The following is an 18,115-nucleotide window of genomic DNA, read 5'->3' as shown; positions in this document are numbered from 1 at the left end:
CTGTTTACCAATTTTATGAATGTGGATGTTTACAAAGCTACACAATAAATTCCAACAGACTTAAAAGCCTGACATGACCACATTAGCTTTCAGTATCCCCCAAAATAGCAAGCCCAGCACATCAAATCTCTGCTCTCCGAAGCCTGCCTTTGAACTAATTTTCTCCTATGCTATGTAAGCCCACTTCCCACTGATCATCTTTGTGTTTTACTTCCTGTCTTAATGATGCTAAATTTAAGAATTATGATAAGATTTGAGCTGTCTCAATGCTGACGACGAGCCACAGTACAGACAGGCTGCCTGCCTTCCTTTTGACAACCACATTCCCTCTCCTTAAAAAAATCATGGCATCCTCTACATAGCATTGCTCCACTTTGCACACTGTCTTCCCTTATATTTCTGAGATATACAAGGGGCTGATCCATGAAAACCTAAGAAAACAGAAAGGAAATGACACTGTATACGGGTGGTTCAGTGTTCCAAATCTGCCGCCTAAAATGTGTTTTTAAAAAAATGCTCCAATGTAATTTTTCACAATGTTGTTAAAACACGGAAATTCATACGTATCTGACATTAATTGAACAGATATTTCGAGGCTCTCACAGTGAATGTAGTGTACCTAGTTCAGAAGGACGATACTCAAGCATCCCAGTGAAATAGCAAAAACCAGTCCAAGGGTAAGCCTTTGCAAGATAACTTCATTTGCCTTAATATTTTGTAATTTCAATATCATCACCCTATTTGTTGTGTTTGATAATTCATCACTTTTATCAGAAAAACATTTGTGTTGTGAGCACTGGCAATTTATCATTTTTATCAAAAAACCATGCTTTTCCTCTTTCTTCGCTTTAACTGCGCTCAAATACAGCCATAAAATTTTTAGAAATTTTAGATCCTTCAACAATATTTTCTAAGGTATTAAATCTCTTTATAGATTCCATTGATACAGAACAGTTCTTAATTTAGTTTCAAATATGTTTTCCAAATAGATTAAATAATTTTTTTCTACACTTATTTTTCCCCTTCTGGTATCTTTTATAGATAACAGATTCTAACATACATTAAAATCTATTAAAACCCATGACTCACTCAGTTAAGTAGCTTAAACAACATTTATGCTGTATAAAATTAAAAGGTCTCAAAATTAGAATAGCTGTCTACTCCATTTCTCCCCGGCTCCTTGAATGCTATCCCCCCTCTGCATGCAGTGGCAGGGAGTGGGTGTGTTTCTAAGGCATCCCATTCCATGGGTGGACAGCTGTAGTTGAGAGAAAGTTCTTCCTACAACTAAGATAAAATGTGTCTCCCTGGAACTTCCCAGTCGAGTTTCTCTTCCAGAGAATGTTCTCCAAAAGTATAAAGACAGGCAACAAGCTCCACTCAAACCTCTTCTCCACACTGGACATCTTGGACCTTTGATCCTTCTTCACATGATGGAGTATCGTTATGTAAAAACCCTCTTCATGGTTATAGTCAATATTATGTCATAGGGCACTTTAAATATAATGGTGTCTAATTCTCTTATGTCCCTTGAATTACTTCTCATAAAGGTCCTGTAGGGAGCTCTGAGGGCAAACTCACTAATAATGTAGTTTCTCTAAAAAATTTTCTTCATGAATTAATTAGTTTACTCAACATACAGTTTAATAACTGACTCCCCCTCTCTCCCTAAGTGAAGTGTGCCATATAGAACCTCTGTTACAAAGCGACCTCCACTGTATCTGAAGCCTGAAATGCATGTGATTTCCTCTTTTTTGCCCCTGTAATGGAGGTAGTGATAAGCTCTGGCTAATGAGAAGCCATGTTATGTAGAAATGGGCAGGGATTGGTCTGTGTTTCCTTCTCCCTGTCTTTATTTGCTAGCTTTGCAGTCAGATTTAATTCAAACTCAAGTCTCACCTCTCACAGCTGTGTAGCCCTGGGCCGGTTAACCTCCCAGAGTCTTAGTTTCCATGTTGTAAAATGGGGTCCACAGCAGTTTCCACCTCAAGATGTTTGTGAAGATTAAAATCAATTGGCACAGTGCTTATACAGTAAACACACATTTAAGTGTAATTATGATGAATGATGATGATTATTGTTATCTCTTTCACTGAAAACACTGGCATAGTGCTTAAGAGCACAGGCCATACAGCCAATGGCCTGGATTTGAACCCCAGCTTTACCATTTCATGTAGCTTTGGGAAGTTTCTTAACCTTACCATGCTTTAGTTTTTTCATCTGTAACTTGGGGATAATACTACTACCTATGTCAAAGGAATATTGTGAAGTAATTAGCTAATATATGCAGAACCCTCAAAAGAGGAACCAGCACATGGTAAAAGCTCAAAAAATATTAGTAATTGATTATTAATAATATGAAGTCAAATGTACTGTCTTTCCCAAAGCTGCTGCTCTAGGAAAAGCAAAGTAAAACGCCTCCATTTCCTCCTTTGCTTGTTCCAGTAAGAGGATAAGCTTCAGAGAACACAGAAGAAAACCACACCTGCCTTTACTTACTGCTTTCCTCTGGGAGGGGATCATATATTCCACTAACAGAGTACAAAGCTTTAATAAATAAAATGTTTCAGTTGGAAAACATTAAGGTATATAAGCAGTTTCTGTTTCATCAAAAATAGAAATCACACACACACACGTATAACAAGTATTCAAAGGCCAAGAGCTAAAATACATCCTCATGCAAGCTTTGAAACCCTAATACTTTCATTCACAAAGGGGATTGCTTTTTTGTACAATTCCGAAAATATTAATGAGTCTACGGAGGCTTATTAAAACTATAGGAATTTGAGATGTGCATTTCTAAACCGCTTAATATTTGCATTCTTTTAATACTTGCAATGCTATTGATTACTGCAGATATTCTCTATTCTGAGCCTAGACATCTCACATACACACACACACTCAAGTGCACCACACACAGAGAGAATACAGGTATTTTAGAGACTTCTCCATTATGAAAACCACAAATCTGGCCAACTTGGTACAAAACTTGTGAATGAACATCTTTTGGGAGGGGGATTTAAGCAGTGAATCTCCAATTACTTCTTGAATAAACTGTGTGAATTGGAGGGAAGCTCAATATTTCCTTGCTAACAGTGCAGCATAAGTCTGATCTTTTGACTAACGCATGCTCAAATAAGATACAAGTTCAAGCTCATGCCTCACATATACCTTCTCAAACACCATCTGACGCCCACCCATGACAGCAGAGAAACTGCCTGAGCTGCACACTCCACCTTGTGCATCTGGGCTTCTGACACTAACGGCTACCACTGTATTGAACCATAAGGTGTGCTCACCTGGGAAACAGACATGCTGTGATCTGGAAAATCCTCAAAGCAGTAGATCTGCACAAAAGAGGATTTTAACAAAGAAAGCTAATGAAAACCATACTTGCTATCTACTTTTGTCAGCCTACCACAAAATGTATCACTGTTGATGCTTATTCTGATATCACATTTTTAACAACCATGAGCCTTTCATTTTTATTTTAATTAACAATAGTGGTGGGGATTACATGATTCTAGTTTTTGAGGGATTGGTCCAGTTTTTGTTTTGTTTGTTTTGCTTTTCTTATGAGGCGGCATAAAATCAATGCAAACATGGATTTCGAAATCAGGAAGAACTGGGTTTGAATCCACATTAAGTCATTGGGCAATTTATACAACTTTTATGAATCCTCATCTTTAAAATAAACATACTAGTTAATTATAATAATGTTAAGATGATGATTGACAACTTTGAGCACTTATTATATGCTAAAGTGTATTAATCCTTCTAAGTGCATAGCTCATTTAGTTTTCACAACAAACCTATGAGATTTGTAGCATTATTATCCTCATTTTACAGATGGGGAAATAGTCTCAGAAAACCAAAGACTCAAAAAAGTTAAGAAACTTGCAGTAAGTTATAATAAAAGAAATTTTCACATATTGAGATACAGGGAACTCACTCTGACTTATACATGAATTAATTTGAATTTTATGCTAACTAAAATAGCCTGTTTGTGGCCTATCAAACACACACTGTACATCTGCTTTAATGAAAGAAAAGGGCACATTGACCAGAAATAAAGAATGTCCATGTTAAAAATAAAGATTAAATGCCCCTCTTCCTAGAATGCCAACGCTGGTACTCCTCTGATGATAAGGCTACCTTCCCAGGTGCCAAGGCCATACTGACTCACTGTGTCCATGCTGGTCTGTTCTTTTTTTTTTTGAAACCCTGAAGAAATGTAACCCCTGAAGAAATGTTTAATGTTCTTTGTTCTGACAAGATATAAAACTGTACTGAAAACCCTGCTTCTCTGGAGCGGTTTCTCAGAGTAATCTGGGAAGCACGCTTCCAGGCTAGTCCTCAGTTTGGCTCAAATAAAACCCTTTCCTATTCTTATTACTGACTGTTTATTTATTATTTTTGTCAACAGTCACATGGGTAGTAAATGGACTTGAATCCAGGTCTATCTGATTCTATAATCTGTGCATCTGGTTCTATAATCTGTGCTGTTCACACTACACCACTACAATTAAAAACAAAAAGATTTATACAAGTTTTTGGTTGCATTCCGAAAGGAAGGTGGTATTTGATCACTGACACAATCTGAAAACAGAAAAAGTAACTTGTGCATCTAACCGTAACATAAGAATCCTGCAGAGCACAGGAGGACCAATGGTTCTCCCAATGGCTCTGGGTTTCTTTTCTTTGTTTTTTTAATTAATTAGTTTATTTTTATTTATTTATTTTTGGCTGCATTGGGTCTTCGTTGCTCCACACGGGCTTTCTCTAGTTGTGGCAAGCAGGGGCTACTCTTTGTTGTGGTGCACGGGCTTCTCATGGCGGTGGCTTCTCTTGTTGCGGAGCACGGGCTCTAGGCGTGCAGGCTTCAGTAGTTGTGACACGCGGGCTCAGTAGTTGTGGCTCACGGGCTCTAGAGCACAGGCTCAGTAGTTGTGGTGCACGGGCTTAGCTGCTCCGCGGTATGTGGGATCTTCCCGGCTCTGGGTTTCTTATGTTCTTACTGCTAACATCCACATCCCTTCCCTACTCTCCTCTTCCATCTGGCTGGGGCAGCCTGTCCTGGGCTAGAAGCTCAGGTCTCTCTGGTGAGACAATGATTTCTCCTTAATCATTTGGTATGCCAATATTTTTAACACAAGGCCCGGGACACAGTATTTAAGAAGCGGAAAAATGAATTTTTCTGACGGATTCACATGATTCTTGCAAATGTGGGGTAAGTTCTCCATATACTGAATATATATACATATACATATATGAACTCATTTAATTCTCATTACTATCCCGCTTTTATCCCCACATGCATTTTCTAGATGAGAAAAGGGAGGCACAGAAAGGTTAAATACTTATTCAAGTTCACACAGTAAGTTTCAGAGCCATGGTTTTAATTCAAATATAAACTTGAGATATTGTGTAATGTTTTATAATATATAAATTAAAAATAAAATCTATTTTTAAGGCAACAGAATTAGTTTCATATACTTTAGTTAGATAGCTCATAAAACCAGCAGTCTTCATGACTGAAAGACAATATTCTAGATACTTACTAGGGTAACAAGAAGTTTCAATTACACAAAAAATACACTTGGCCTGATAATTATCATAGTAAGTAAATACCAAAGGTATCTGTGTAATCATATAAAATTATGGTGATTATTCAAAGTTACTTGACCCTCGTATGAAATGTACAAAAGCATCTGGGGAGAAAACAAAATAATATCAAAACTTTACTACTGACCGGAAGCTGTTAAACTAGAAAATTAGGTAGCAAAGAAAAATTTGACTTACAATAGCTTCTAAATTGGCTAATAAATCAGATTCCGACTGTTGTTATTCTAAATCTAGCCAAAGCCACCCACAGGAGCCTAAACAATACATGTGTTGGCATGGGGTATCTGGTTGAATGCATGGGACCCCCAGGTGTTCCTGGGAAGCCTTCCCCAATACGGAAGTGGAGAGATGATAATAGAGGAAAGAACTATAATGTCCTATTGTACCTGAAATTATCTCAAAGCGAAAATCTTAAATTATTATTTTAGAAAATAGGTAGATAGGGACTTCCCTGGTGGTGCAGTGGTTAAGAATCTGCCTGCCAATGCAGGGGACACGGGTTCTATCCCTGGTCCAGGAAGATCCCACATGCCATGGAGCAACTAAGCCCCTGTGCCACAACTACTGAGCCTGCGCTCTAGAGCTCACGAGCCACAACTACTGAGCCTGCGCACCACAACTACTGAAGCCCGCACGCCCTAGGGCCTGTGAACCACAACTACTGAGCCCACACACCGCAACTACTGAAGCCCGTGCACTCCAGGGCCCGCGTGCCGCAACTACTGAGCCCACGTGCTGCAACTAGCGAAGCTCATGCACCTAGAGCCCGTTCTCCGCAACAAGAGAAGCCACTGCAATGAGAAGCCCATGCACCGCAATGAAGAGTAGCCCCCACTCACCACAACTAGAGAAAGCCCGCACACAGCAATGAAGTCCCAAAACAGCCAAAAATAAATTAAAAAAAAAATTTTTTTAATAAATAAAAACAATAGTTATCATTAAAAAAAAAACAAAAGAAAATAGGTAGATAAAGCTTTAATATGTGTAAGTTTTCTTTGCATCTTAATTAAATTCTTTGCAATTAAACGGTTGGTTACAGATCAGATGAGAGAATGATCAGTTCGATTTTATGAAAACAATCAGGATTAAAACAGATTAAGGCACCCCCATGAGTAAAACCATCCAGTTCTCCCCAGGGAGTTAGGACAGAGCCCAAAGTCTTCATCTCAGTTTGATTTGATCCTGCTTATTAACTCTCCGGCTTCAACTATGGACCTTTCCGTATTCATCGTGTGTCAGCCATATTGATTTTTTTTTTTTAGTTCCTGTATTTCTTGTCACAGGGTATTTACACGTAGTGTTTCTTCTGCTCCCCCTAATGCTCTTTTCTCCAGCTCTTCCCAAGATTAGCTCCTTCTCATGCTTCAGGTCTTGCTTAAGTGTAGTCTCCCTGGAGATTCCTTTCTTGATTTCTCTAGCCTTACACTCCATCACCCATTGCAGTTTTTGTTTGAATTCTTTTTACTCTTATCAGAATTTGTAACTATTTAATGATTTATTTTTTGTCTTCGTCTCCTACTTGATTGTAATTTCTATTAGGACAATTACCAACTATATCCCAGGTCCTACAGAACGTCTAGAACATGATGGAAACTCAATCAAAATTTGGTGACTGTAGAATGAATAAATAATGAATGAATGACCTAGACATGTTCGTTGTATCCTTTCAAGTTATTTAAAGTTATTTCATGGTGCTTATCTGCAAACTGGGTTGAACATTTATTGGGTTTCACTGCCTTTTTGTTTCTCCAAATCTTAACTCCATTCCCTTGAAAAGTCTAAGAATTACTTATTAGATATTAAAAAAGTTAATAAAAGGAGTACATTCTTATACTCTAACCTGCTAGTAGAGACCAAGCTCTAAATGTAGAGGGATTTGGAAAAGAGAAAGAGGAAAGGGGGAAAGTATAGATATCAGAACCTGAATCTGAAAATAACTCATGCTAGAGAATTCAATCATTTACCACTTGTGACAGTCTGGTCCATTCTCAAACATCTCCCATGATAGCAATTTATTAGGGCTTAACTTAATGTCAGAATATACCTTTACGAAGGCAGTTCTCTATTTCACATAAAGGCAAATCTCCTTTTGAAGGGGATAGGGTACACTGACCTACACATCAGCAATAATAATCATACTCACAATAATAATTAAGACAGAAATTGATACACATGCTTCACAAAGTGGTTTAACAAGCATATTCTAATTTGTTACCCATAATGATGCTGAAGTATGGGTAAGGAAAATGTTATTTTTAACCTCACCTTAGAGATGAGCAAACTGAGAATCAGAAGATGTAGATGACTTATCCCAACTCTCCAGCCTCAGTATTTCTTCTTTTCATTATGCCCCATCGCCTCTTCACCCCTGGGTTAATTCTTGGAGTGAGCCACATACTGAATATTCTTTCAAAATAAAATCCTTAGAACAAAAAAATGGCATATATAAGCAGCATGGATCTCAAAATGATATATGAAATTCTAGAGAGGACAAACAATAGTGACAGAAAGAGCAGAGACTGCCAGTAATTGTTTGAGGATAGAATTGACTGCAAAAGGACATGAGGAATTTTTTAGGGAGATGAAAATGTTCTATATCTTGAATGTAATGCCAGTTACTCAACTGCATATAATTGCTGCAATTCATCAAACCATACAATTAGTGAATTCTTTGTATGTAATAAAGCTGGGGAAAATATATTTTTTTCCCTGATTATAAAAAAGAACTTTTCAATACAAAATTTTTTTAATTCATAGGAGTATAAAAAATTAAAAGTGCCTATAATTTCACTACCCATAAATAACTATTGATGTGACTTAAGAAATTTTATCAAGTATTTTAGGAATTATACTTTATATGTAACTTAATATGATGATATCATAAATTGACCTCCATGTTATCAAACATTCTTAGAAATTATAATATTAAATTGGTATATAGAATTTTATTGTGTTATTTTATTCACTGCAAGTTATCAGCCTGGTTCCATTTTCATTGTAATAAATAATTCTATCTATGGATAAACTTGCTCATACATTTTTGTGCACATCTCTGATCATTTCCTTAAGATACAATTAGGTTGAAGGATAACTGGTTCATAAGTGATGAATACTTTTTAGGTTCTTGATAGGTATTTCCAAATTGTTATTCAGAAAAATGTACCATTTTACATGCCCCTCAGCAATAGATAAAAATGTCCTTATTACTGAATCATTTACAAAACCAGGTATATCATTAATTTAAATTAATTTCTGGCCAAGTCGATCACAGAAAAAGAAATGTATTGTGCACTCACTGAGTAACTTATAAAGCTCCATTTTTCCTGTTGCCAATTGTAATTCTTCTAGTAAATTGCTTCTTCTTTGTAATAGAGTTTTATTTTTCCATAACAGCTCTTTTTATACTAAAGGTATTAACCCATCGTCATATGAGTTGTTAGTATTTTTACAGTTTTCCACCTTTTTTTTTTTTTTAATATATTTTGGCTGTGCCACGAGGCATGTGGGATCTTAGTTCCCTGACGAGGGGACGAACCCGCACCCCCCTGCAGTGGAAGCATGTAGTCTTAACCACTGGACCGCCAGGAAGTCCCTCCACTTGTCTTTTGTTTATGTTCTTTTTGTTAATTTATAAAATTTTTTTAACATTTATACATTCAAACCTAGCAGTCATTTCCTTTGTAGCTCCCATCATACACGTTAAGCTAAAGGAAGGCCATCCCCGACCCAGGCTCCAATAAATACTCATTTATATATTCTTATAGCTGTTCCATAGTCCGTTAGCATCTCTTAACACCACCTCTGGTCCATTCACCTTCCTTTGTGACTTCCTTATTTTGCCTACTATTTATAAAAGTCTGTGTGTGTGTGCACGTGCACACACACATGCACACCTGTCTCAAATTCTCTCTTTCTTTCTCATTATATTTAAACTATTTGGACTAACATTTCTTTGCTGATACTTAACCAAACTGCAATCCTATATCACCCTTTTTATTAAAGGCCCATCCAAGTGGTGTGATAAAATTCCTTGAACAGCAACTGTGACTAAAGGGATCTTCTGTTCTATGATATAATCCACAATCTGTTCTAAATAAAGCTTATTGCTTCATATTTTCAAATAGTATTAAGGCTTCTTTTCTCTTCCACAATCACTATCTCCATAGAATAAAAGGATCCAAATGCCATGAAATCTCTGTCATCTCAGTCTCTGATAGATGCAATCCTGCAGGTTCAATGTGGCTATGATCTCTGCCACAAAAATGACTGGTAAAAGCAATGAGTGATTGAATGTACCTTATTGTCTGGCTACTGAATAAATGTAACATGGATTTCTGAGTTTGCCAGAACTTAAGCCACTAGAGACTTCGAGGATCAGAGTCAATACCTTAAACTAAGCTCTCTGGACTAGTAGCCAGAAAATGGAGAACATCTGTTTCTAAGAGCTGTCAACTGGTAGCAAACCAGTTGGGGAAAAATCCAACTTGAAAACTCAATAAACCTTAACAATAGGAAAGATGGGCAAGAAGCAAAATGACAAAGAAGAAAGTCAACAAAAGGAACTCATCATAACACAACCTTATAAAAACATACTTAGCTAAATCCAAAATTTCTGGAATTATCAATTATGACAATTTTTAGTCTCTTCAAATTATGTGACTCCTTAAGCATTCACCTGGAGCCAAAACTTATTTTTGGACCTACTGTAAGGTCATATTCTGTTGGCATCTTTCCCATACACTGGACAGCAAATTTTCAGTCACCCTTTAGCTCCCTATTTCCCTCTGCAACACAAATTGCCATCTGTCACCTCCAGTTCTGATTGGGGTTAGAGAGGAGGGCGAGAAGCAGAAGCCATAGAGACGTGATTACGTAGAATGGGAGTAGTATGGAAGCCAAGGCAGCTGGATTCTTCTCCAGGCTGTACCACTAAGCAGGAGTGGGGAGTTTTGTGATGGCACCTCCCTCCTCTGGGCCCAGGATAATGGTATAAAATAAGAGTGATGGTCATGAAAAGATGTTCAACATTGTTAACTATTAGAGAAATGCAAATAAAAATTACAATGAGGTACCACTTAACAACAGTCAGAATGGCCATCATTAAAAAAATCTACAAAGAACAAATGCTGGAGAGGGTGTGAAGAAAAGCAAACCCTTCTACATTGTTGGTGGGAATGTAAATTGGTGCAGCCATTATGGAAAACAGAATGAAGGCTCCACAAAAAAAACAAAAATAGAGTTGCCATATGATTCAGCAATCTCACTCCTGGGCACATACCTGGACAAAACTATAATTCAAAAAGGTACACGCACCACTATGTTCATAACAGCACTATTTACAACAGCCAAGACATAGAAGCAAATTAAATGTCCACGAATGGATAAAGAAGATGTGGTACATATATACAATGGAGTATTACTCAGCCATAAAAAAGAATGAAATAATGCCATTTGCAGCTACAAGGATGGAACTAGAGATTATCATACTAAGTGAGTAAGTCAGACAGAGAAAGACAAATACCATACAATATCACTTATATATGGAATCTAAAATATGACACAAATGAACTTATCTATGAAACAGAAACAGACTCACAGACATAGAGAACAGACTTGTGGTTGCCAAGGGGGAGGGTGGATGGCAGAGGGATGGATTGGTAGTTTGGGATTAGCAGATGCAAACTATTATATACAGAATGTATAAACAACAAGGTCCTACTATATAGCACAGGGGACTATATTCAATATTCTGTGATAAACCATAATGGAAAAGAATATGGAAAATAACATATATACGTATGTACAACTGAATCACTTTGCTGTACAGCAGAAATTAACACAACATTGTAAATCAACCATACTTCAATAAAATAAATTTCAAAATATAATAAGAGTGATGTTGATGCTCTGCTGAGTTTTTTCCAGAGCTAACATTTTAGATTTTAATACTAATTCCTTCCTAGTTTCTATTTCATTGTGCCACGAATAAATCATTTTCAGCATTACCCATTTTGAATAAAAAGTGAATACTGCCTAACACTTACTATAGGGTCTGTGTAATAGGACAGCCTCATAAACTCACCCAGAGCCAACTGGCATCACAGATGTAATTGGAGAGTTTTATGCTACCGGAATTTATGCTATGAAATATCTGGGCCAGATATACCTCAGCATATGCTTATCTTCAGGAAAAAAGAAAAACATCAGCAAATTTTAGATGTGCCTTAATTTTTCTCAGTAAAATAGAGTAGAATTTTAAGGGCTGTTAACATAATACAAATACTACATATTGTTTGCTGAGGAATTACATAAATATCTATCCCTAGGTCTAGAATTTGTTTGGTGCCACACTTGCAGCCTAACCGTGAATTTAAGATTTTAGCAAATTTATGAAGACACCATTTAAAAGTGATGTAATTAACATTTACCAACTCACTGGACAGATTTGTTAATCTAACCACCCTCTGAATGTCTGCTATGTGCCCAGAACTATGCCAGGTGCTGAGGATATAAAACGATTAGTATATAGTCCACACAATGATGGAACACATAAGCACATTACTTGAGAAAACAAGCAGTTCACATAGCATGGTAAGTGCCAGACTAAAGGCAAGACTGGACAGAGACAGCCTCCTAGACAAACTCAAGACACAAATTCTTTACGTAGTGGCTCAAGAAGGGCTACATTTAAACCTTACTTTGGAGTAAGGTGAGTGTCACGTGGGGAATGATTTAAGATCGCTAGGCCCAGCCTCTCCTCTATTGCCCTGAGTCGTTCAGCTCTAACACCAAATATGGATACTCCGTCTGGTAACGCAAAAGTGTCACAGGTAACTAGACTCATATACCTGAGAAGGTAGTTTGGGACTAGGACCACCTTGTGATTGGAATCTACTTCCTGGGGATTTTTACTCTTCAACCCTACTTACTTTTCAATCAAATCTTCCCAACCACATACCTTAGTCTCCTTAAAAGGAGCTCTAATAAATGTAATGCCCTCCTCCTTGGGACATTTCCAGTGTTATGTATGTCTAAGGAAATTAAATGCCCATCACAGAGCAGGGACCAGGTAGGGACTCCCAGGTTTGCTCCTTAATCCAGATCTAGACAGGGCTACACACAAAATGCTAAAGGGAGCACAGGAAGGGGAGCATCTCGGGGTGGCCTCTCAGTCTGGAGCACAGAGAGAAACGCAATTTCTGGAAGCAAAAGAGTTTGGCAAATTTAGCCACAGATATGAGAGTAAGATAGCACTCTAGATAGTAAGAACAGCTCTGGTAAAGGCAAAGAAGTAAGAGGACCCATGGTACTTTCTGAATATAAGAAGTGTTGTATAGCACAACAATAGGCTGGGGGTGGATGGGGACAGTTTGAACTAAGATGTTTCAACTGTATCATTAAACTGGATGGGGTGGGAGAGGTTTTAAGGTTTTGTGATCAGGATTGTGTTTTAGAAAATGACTCTACTATCTGTAGAAAGTAGATCAGAGTGGGGCAAAACAAGAGGAAGGAAAGCAAACCATGTCAATTATAGAAAATTATTAATTCTTCAGTTTTTAGTGATTGATACCAAATTTTCCTTCAACTTCTAGACCCAAAGGTAAAATTTTCTTATAGAATGGAGGTAAACATAATGTTCCAAGCATGTGCTTCATAATGCAAAAAGTTATTTTTTATGTTGTGGCTTTTCCTTAAAACTTAATTTAAAAAACTATTGAAATTCACACAAAATAGACAAAGATATTACTTCAAAGAAATAAAGATTAAGTGCCCCCATTTTCACAGCTTCAGACTAAGGCAAAATTCTATTACATTTGATATAGCTTCTCCTGTGTTAAAAAAAAACAAACGAGTATCAAATAAAAATCTAATAGTCTAACAAATGTCAAGTGAATAGATGACCTTAAGCACTTAAGTAAATACTTAAGACAAGCTTGTCTGAGCATAACACAGTAACATGAAGAAATGATAACTGAGTTTTGAAGATTCATTAGTGGGATTACAGACACTATACATATTTGGCAATTGTGTCAACATAAACTTTGATAAAATGGCTAAGCAATTCCAATTATTTTAATCCTTTTTTCAAAAAGATGGTTCTTATCTTATTTCTCTTTAATTTTCCACATGGAGGAGCACATGACTTTGAGCTGTAATCCTCATCAGTTCCTTAATTTTGACATGTCACTGAAGGACTCATATGCAAAAGATTCAAGTTCTGCAAAATGTCCAAAAGGAAGCTTCAGGCTTGGATGACACATTTCAAGTATTATTTTTAGGAAAGTAACCTTTTTACATCATTTAAACAGTTGAAAATCTATGTTCAAGGAACTTTTGCAATTAGAAATAGACAACGAAACTTTGGAAAGAGGAAGTATTAGAAATCAAGAAAAAATAAAAATGAAGCATGGCAACAAAAACCTCCTTTGTCAAACTCACACACCTGGTTCCACATCAAAGGTCTCTCTGATTTCCTTCTCCTCCCAGCTTTCTCTGTCTTTGTTTATATTTGCTCCCAGTCATCTGAGGAGAAAAGCTGGTGCTTTTCTGTTCCCAGGCAGGTGATCCTGTGCTAACACTAAGGTTGCCTGAACTCAGGACACAGAGAATGATGTAATGCATAAATATTACTTTTAATTTGTTCTAGGGTTTTAAATGAAAAATTGTCTTCCAATTGATTTTTTAGTACTTACATAAACTTCTAATTGGAAATCAGCATTTTCCAAGCATTCTCTATCTTTTATCTTTTTTTTTTTTTCAGTTCGCTTCACTTAAAAATAATAGAATGAACCACTGAACTGTATACTTCAAATGGGTGAATTTTATGGTATAAAAATTATATCTTAATAAAACTGTTTTTAAAAAAGAAACAGAATACAGCATACAAACAATAATAGGTCTGGGTTTTAGTGCCATTTTCCCAATACTTCAACCATTTATTAAACGGAAATCACATCAGGTTTCCCTGGGGAGATACTCTCTAATTGGGCTTCTGATCCTTCAGTATATCTGTGACATATATCTCAAATAGTCATGTATGTTTCTGCTTGCTCCAATATAAAAATTGATTTTTAAAATGTGATTATTTGCTTTTCTACTTAGAAACATAAAAATACTATTGTTCAAGGCTTCTGACTTTGCAAGTTATACTAGTATATAACTTGTATAATATAAAAGACTAGTGATTAGTACATTGAAAGAGGTCTCCTAATTTGCTAGCATAAAAACTGTGATGTAGATTTTATTACTTTCATCTTTCTGTCTCTTCTCTAGAGGTCATTTTTCATTTTTGTTTGTTTTGTTTACCTCTTTGGTATTCTTACTTGATTCCCTGAATACATGCTTTTTAATCTTCCCCAAATGCTGTCCTCTCTTACTACAATTCATGTTGTAACTGAAATAAGTGATGTCCTCAAAGATTAAATTGATGAGAATAGCATATAAGATAAATTTTCCCATTAGCTAAATAGTCCACATAGAAATGGCTGTGTGGCAAGTTATTACCTCAAGAGGTTCTCTGCAATGAAAATTTTATTAGTTGTGAAGCTCTGAGGTAAAATTCAACCTTAATTCCTGAGGATATTAAAAATAATTAAAACAAAAGTTTCCACTCATCTTAACTGATGTTAGAAAAACCATTGTTTACATTTCAGTCCTGAAAACAGGAAAAAATGACTTCTCTTAGTTGGCAATTTACACAAATCAGAGTAGAGGTGTGATAAAGAAAGGGTAGGGGTAGAGATAATACTAAGAGGAGAACAATAGTAATGTCTGAGTTTGTAAATAATTTATAAAAATAATTGTAAGTGGTAGAAAGGAGTCTTTATTCCCTTGGAAAACCTTTACTAATACTGGATTTATTCTCTTCAATGCATTCCAGAGTAGTTAAAATAATAACTGTAATATGTATCAAATAAGTATTCAATAATAATAATAATAACAATAATAGTAGTAATAATAACAACATCAAATCTGTGCCAGGCATGGTGCTAAGCAGTAATAATCCTTACAACAAAAGTGACATATACTCTTGGCTGGCAAGTCAGCTCCCATTCTTAACCACTTTCTTATTTGTCCTTCTGTTGGAAAGGCTAAGAAAAAGATACTTGTTTTCTAAGCCTCCCTCACCTTTAGTTCTAGTCAAAAAGGGAAAGAATTGATGTGCGGGTTAGGGGAAACATTTCCCTTCGTGAAAAACAAGGAAGGCACCAAGTTCTCTTGCAGCCCCCATGCCAAGCCACTTACTGTCCCTCTACTTGTTCCCTACCTTTGGGATGCTGTCATTTGAGAAGGGGAGGCCTGGAGCTATAACAATCATCTTGAAGCCATGTGTGAGAGGTCAAAAGACAGACAGACATGGCATCCAGTGCCCTCATATCCTGAGCTGTTGAGCCAACCTACAATCTACCACCTCTGAGACTTCTACTTACACAATATAATTAAGTGCTTTTAGTATTTAAGCAGCTAGTAAGTCTTCTGTTACTTGCAGCTTTATGCCTTAGGATAAACAGCCCTATGAAGCAAGTTATGGATGAAGAGACTGAAGGACAGAAAAGCTGACCTCCCCAAAGTCACACAGCTAAGAAGTGGCAGAGACATGATTTCAACCCAGGCAGTTTGTCTCCAGTGTCTTAAATCCCTGCTCTACAACATCTTTCATTTCCAAAGGAAATTACACGGTGTTTGAAAACAGAGTTACTTCCTTTTCCTTTTTCATCCTCCTAATATTTTCCAATTCTACCTCTTTTAATCTCCTCTTCTTCCTCAATATGGCATCCTGACATCTACTCAAGTTTGGTCCTTTGTGCCACCCTAGAATAACGTTTGAAAGTATTTTAATGTTATGGTACCTTTAAAGCCAACAGGCACATAACTTTCCTCAATGACTGCTCTAAATTAGCATATTTTTCATTCTTTCACTCATCTATCCATCAATCCACCCAAACATTTACTGACCTTCCACTACGTGCCTGGCCCTGAGGTACAAGTAACAGGACTAGTGTCTAACAGTTGAATCATACATGCACTTATACAGGAAAATACTGTATTTGAACATATTGTATAAACAGATTACAATGAAAAGCATAATAAAATAAATGTAAACAAGCTATGATTTTAGCAGAGGAATAAAGCAACTGGCTCTGTCTGGGGTCATCTCAGGGGTTCAAGAGGGTGTGCTTGAGCTGCACTATATCATATTCAAGTATAATTAGTTTCTATGCTCAGAAGTATGCAGATAATACCCTTGATGTCGAACTCATCTGTCATGTGTTCAGTAATGTTTAAATGTAAAAATTATGCATATCCCATTTTTACCTTTTTATATTTACAAGATCCAAAATCAAGTACACTGAGCATGATACATTTAACTTTGACATGTAAAATTAAAATTTCCACAAAAACCTAAGAAAGCTAGACTATTAGCATGTTCTTAAGCTTCTGGTTCTTAATCTGCTACTTTCAATAATTTAATTAGTTGTATTAAAAGTACTATAATTTACCAATGCACTTAGCTTCAGACATCTTTATAAATAGCATCTAGTTGACTGGGATTCTGATATCCTCGCACATTTTACAAATACTTTGAGTACTTAATATAAACACAAAAAATACTAAAACTCATATTTAAGATGGATTTTCATGTTCAAAATGATTGTAACAAACTGTGAACACCTAGTTTTCAATTTGGGGATAGATATAACTGCCTTTTGACCTCTGATTCTGATTCTATTCTTTTTCCAATGATTTCAAGTAGGTCTTTCTTCACTCATCTTTTAGTTCCAAGACATCCTTTTTTTCCATGCGTTATTTATTGAGTTAAAGGGACTTTTCAAACACAAACCTGGAATATTCTGAGTTAATGAGATTACATGGACAACATCTGACTGTCTGAATCTGCAGTAAAACATGACAGTGTTTGAAACATTATCTGTGAGGTCTTGAACAATGGAATTAATAATATTACTACCACTTACAATAAATTTTTATTACATTTCATAGGCTGACTACATTTTTTTATATATCACTTTCACTCATGTTTGTAATTCTGTTAGTTGCTCTCCTGCAAAATCCCAATTATGTTGGCATGACCTTTTGATTTCCCATGAAATGAAGCTGCTTCATCCACAATAACATCTTTAATACCCTGTTACTATACTTGTATTTTGATGGTTTCTGAAATTCCATTCACTGGGTCTGTAATACAGTCAAGGTCCTTATCTGTGAAGGATATCATCAAAAACACCAGTATATAATATCTGAATGTTTTCAAAACTGAGCAGAAAGGGTTTTGTTACCGCTGCAGGATTTCTATCTTAAGCTTTACCTTTGTTATATATATATTAAAAAAAACTTAATGTTGACAAGTGTCAAAACACTAAATTTGGAGCCCAAAGGGTAGAATTCTTTCTTTAATGTTTGTGACACTGGACCAGGCATCAATCTCTCTAGACCTCCAGTTTCCTATTTCTCAAGAGAAGAGCTTAAGCTG

The sequence above is a fragment of the Eubalaena glacialis genome, chromosome 9 (assembly GCF_028564815.1).
Source record: "Eubalaena glacialis isolate mEubGla1 chromosome 9, mEubGla1.1.hap2.+ XY, whole genome shotgun sequence".
NCBI lineage: Eukaryota > Metazoa > Chordata > Mammalia > Artiodactyla > Balaenidae > Eubalaena > Eubalaena glacialis.
Note: the sequence above shows the minus strand (reverse complement) of the source record.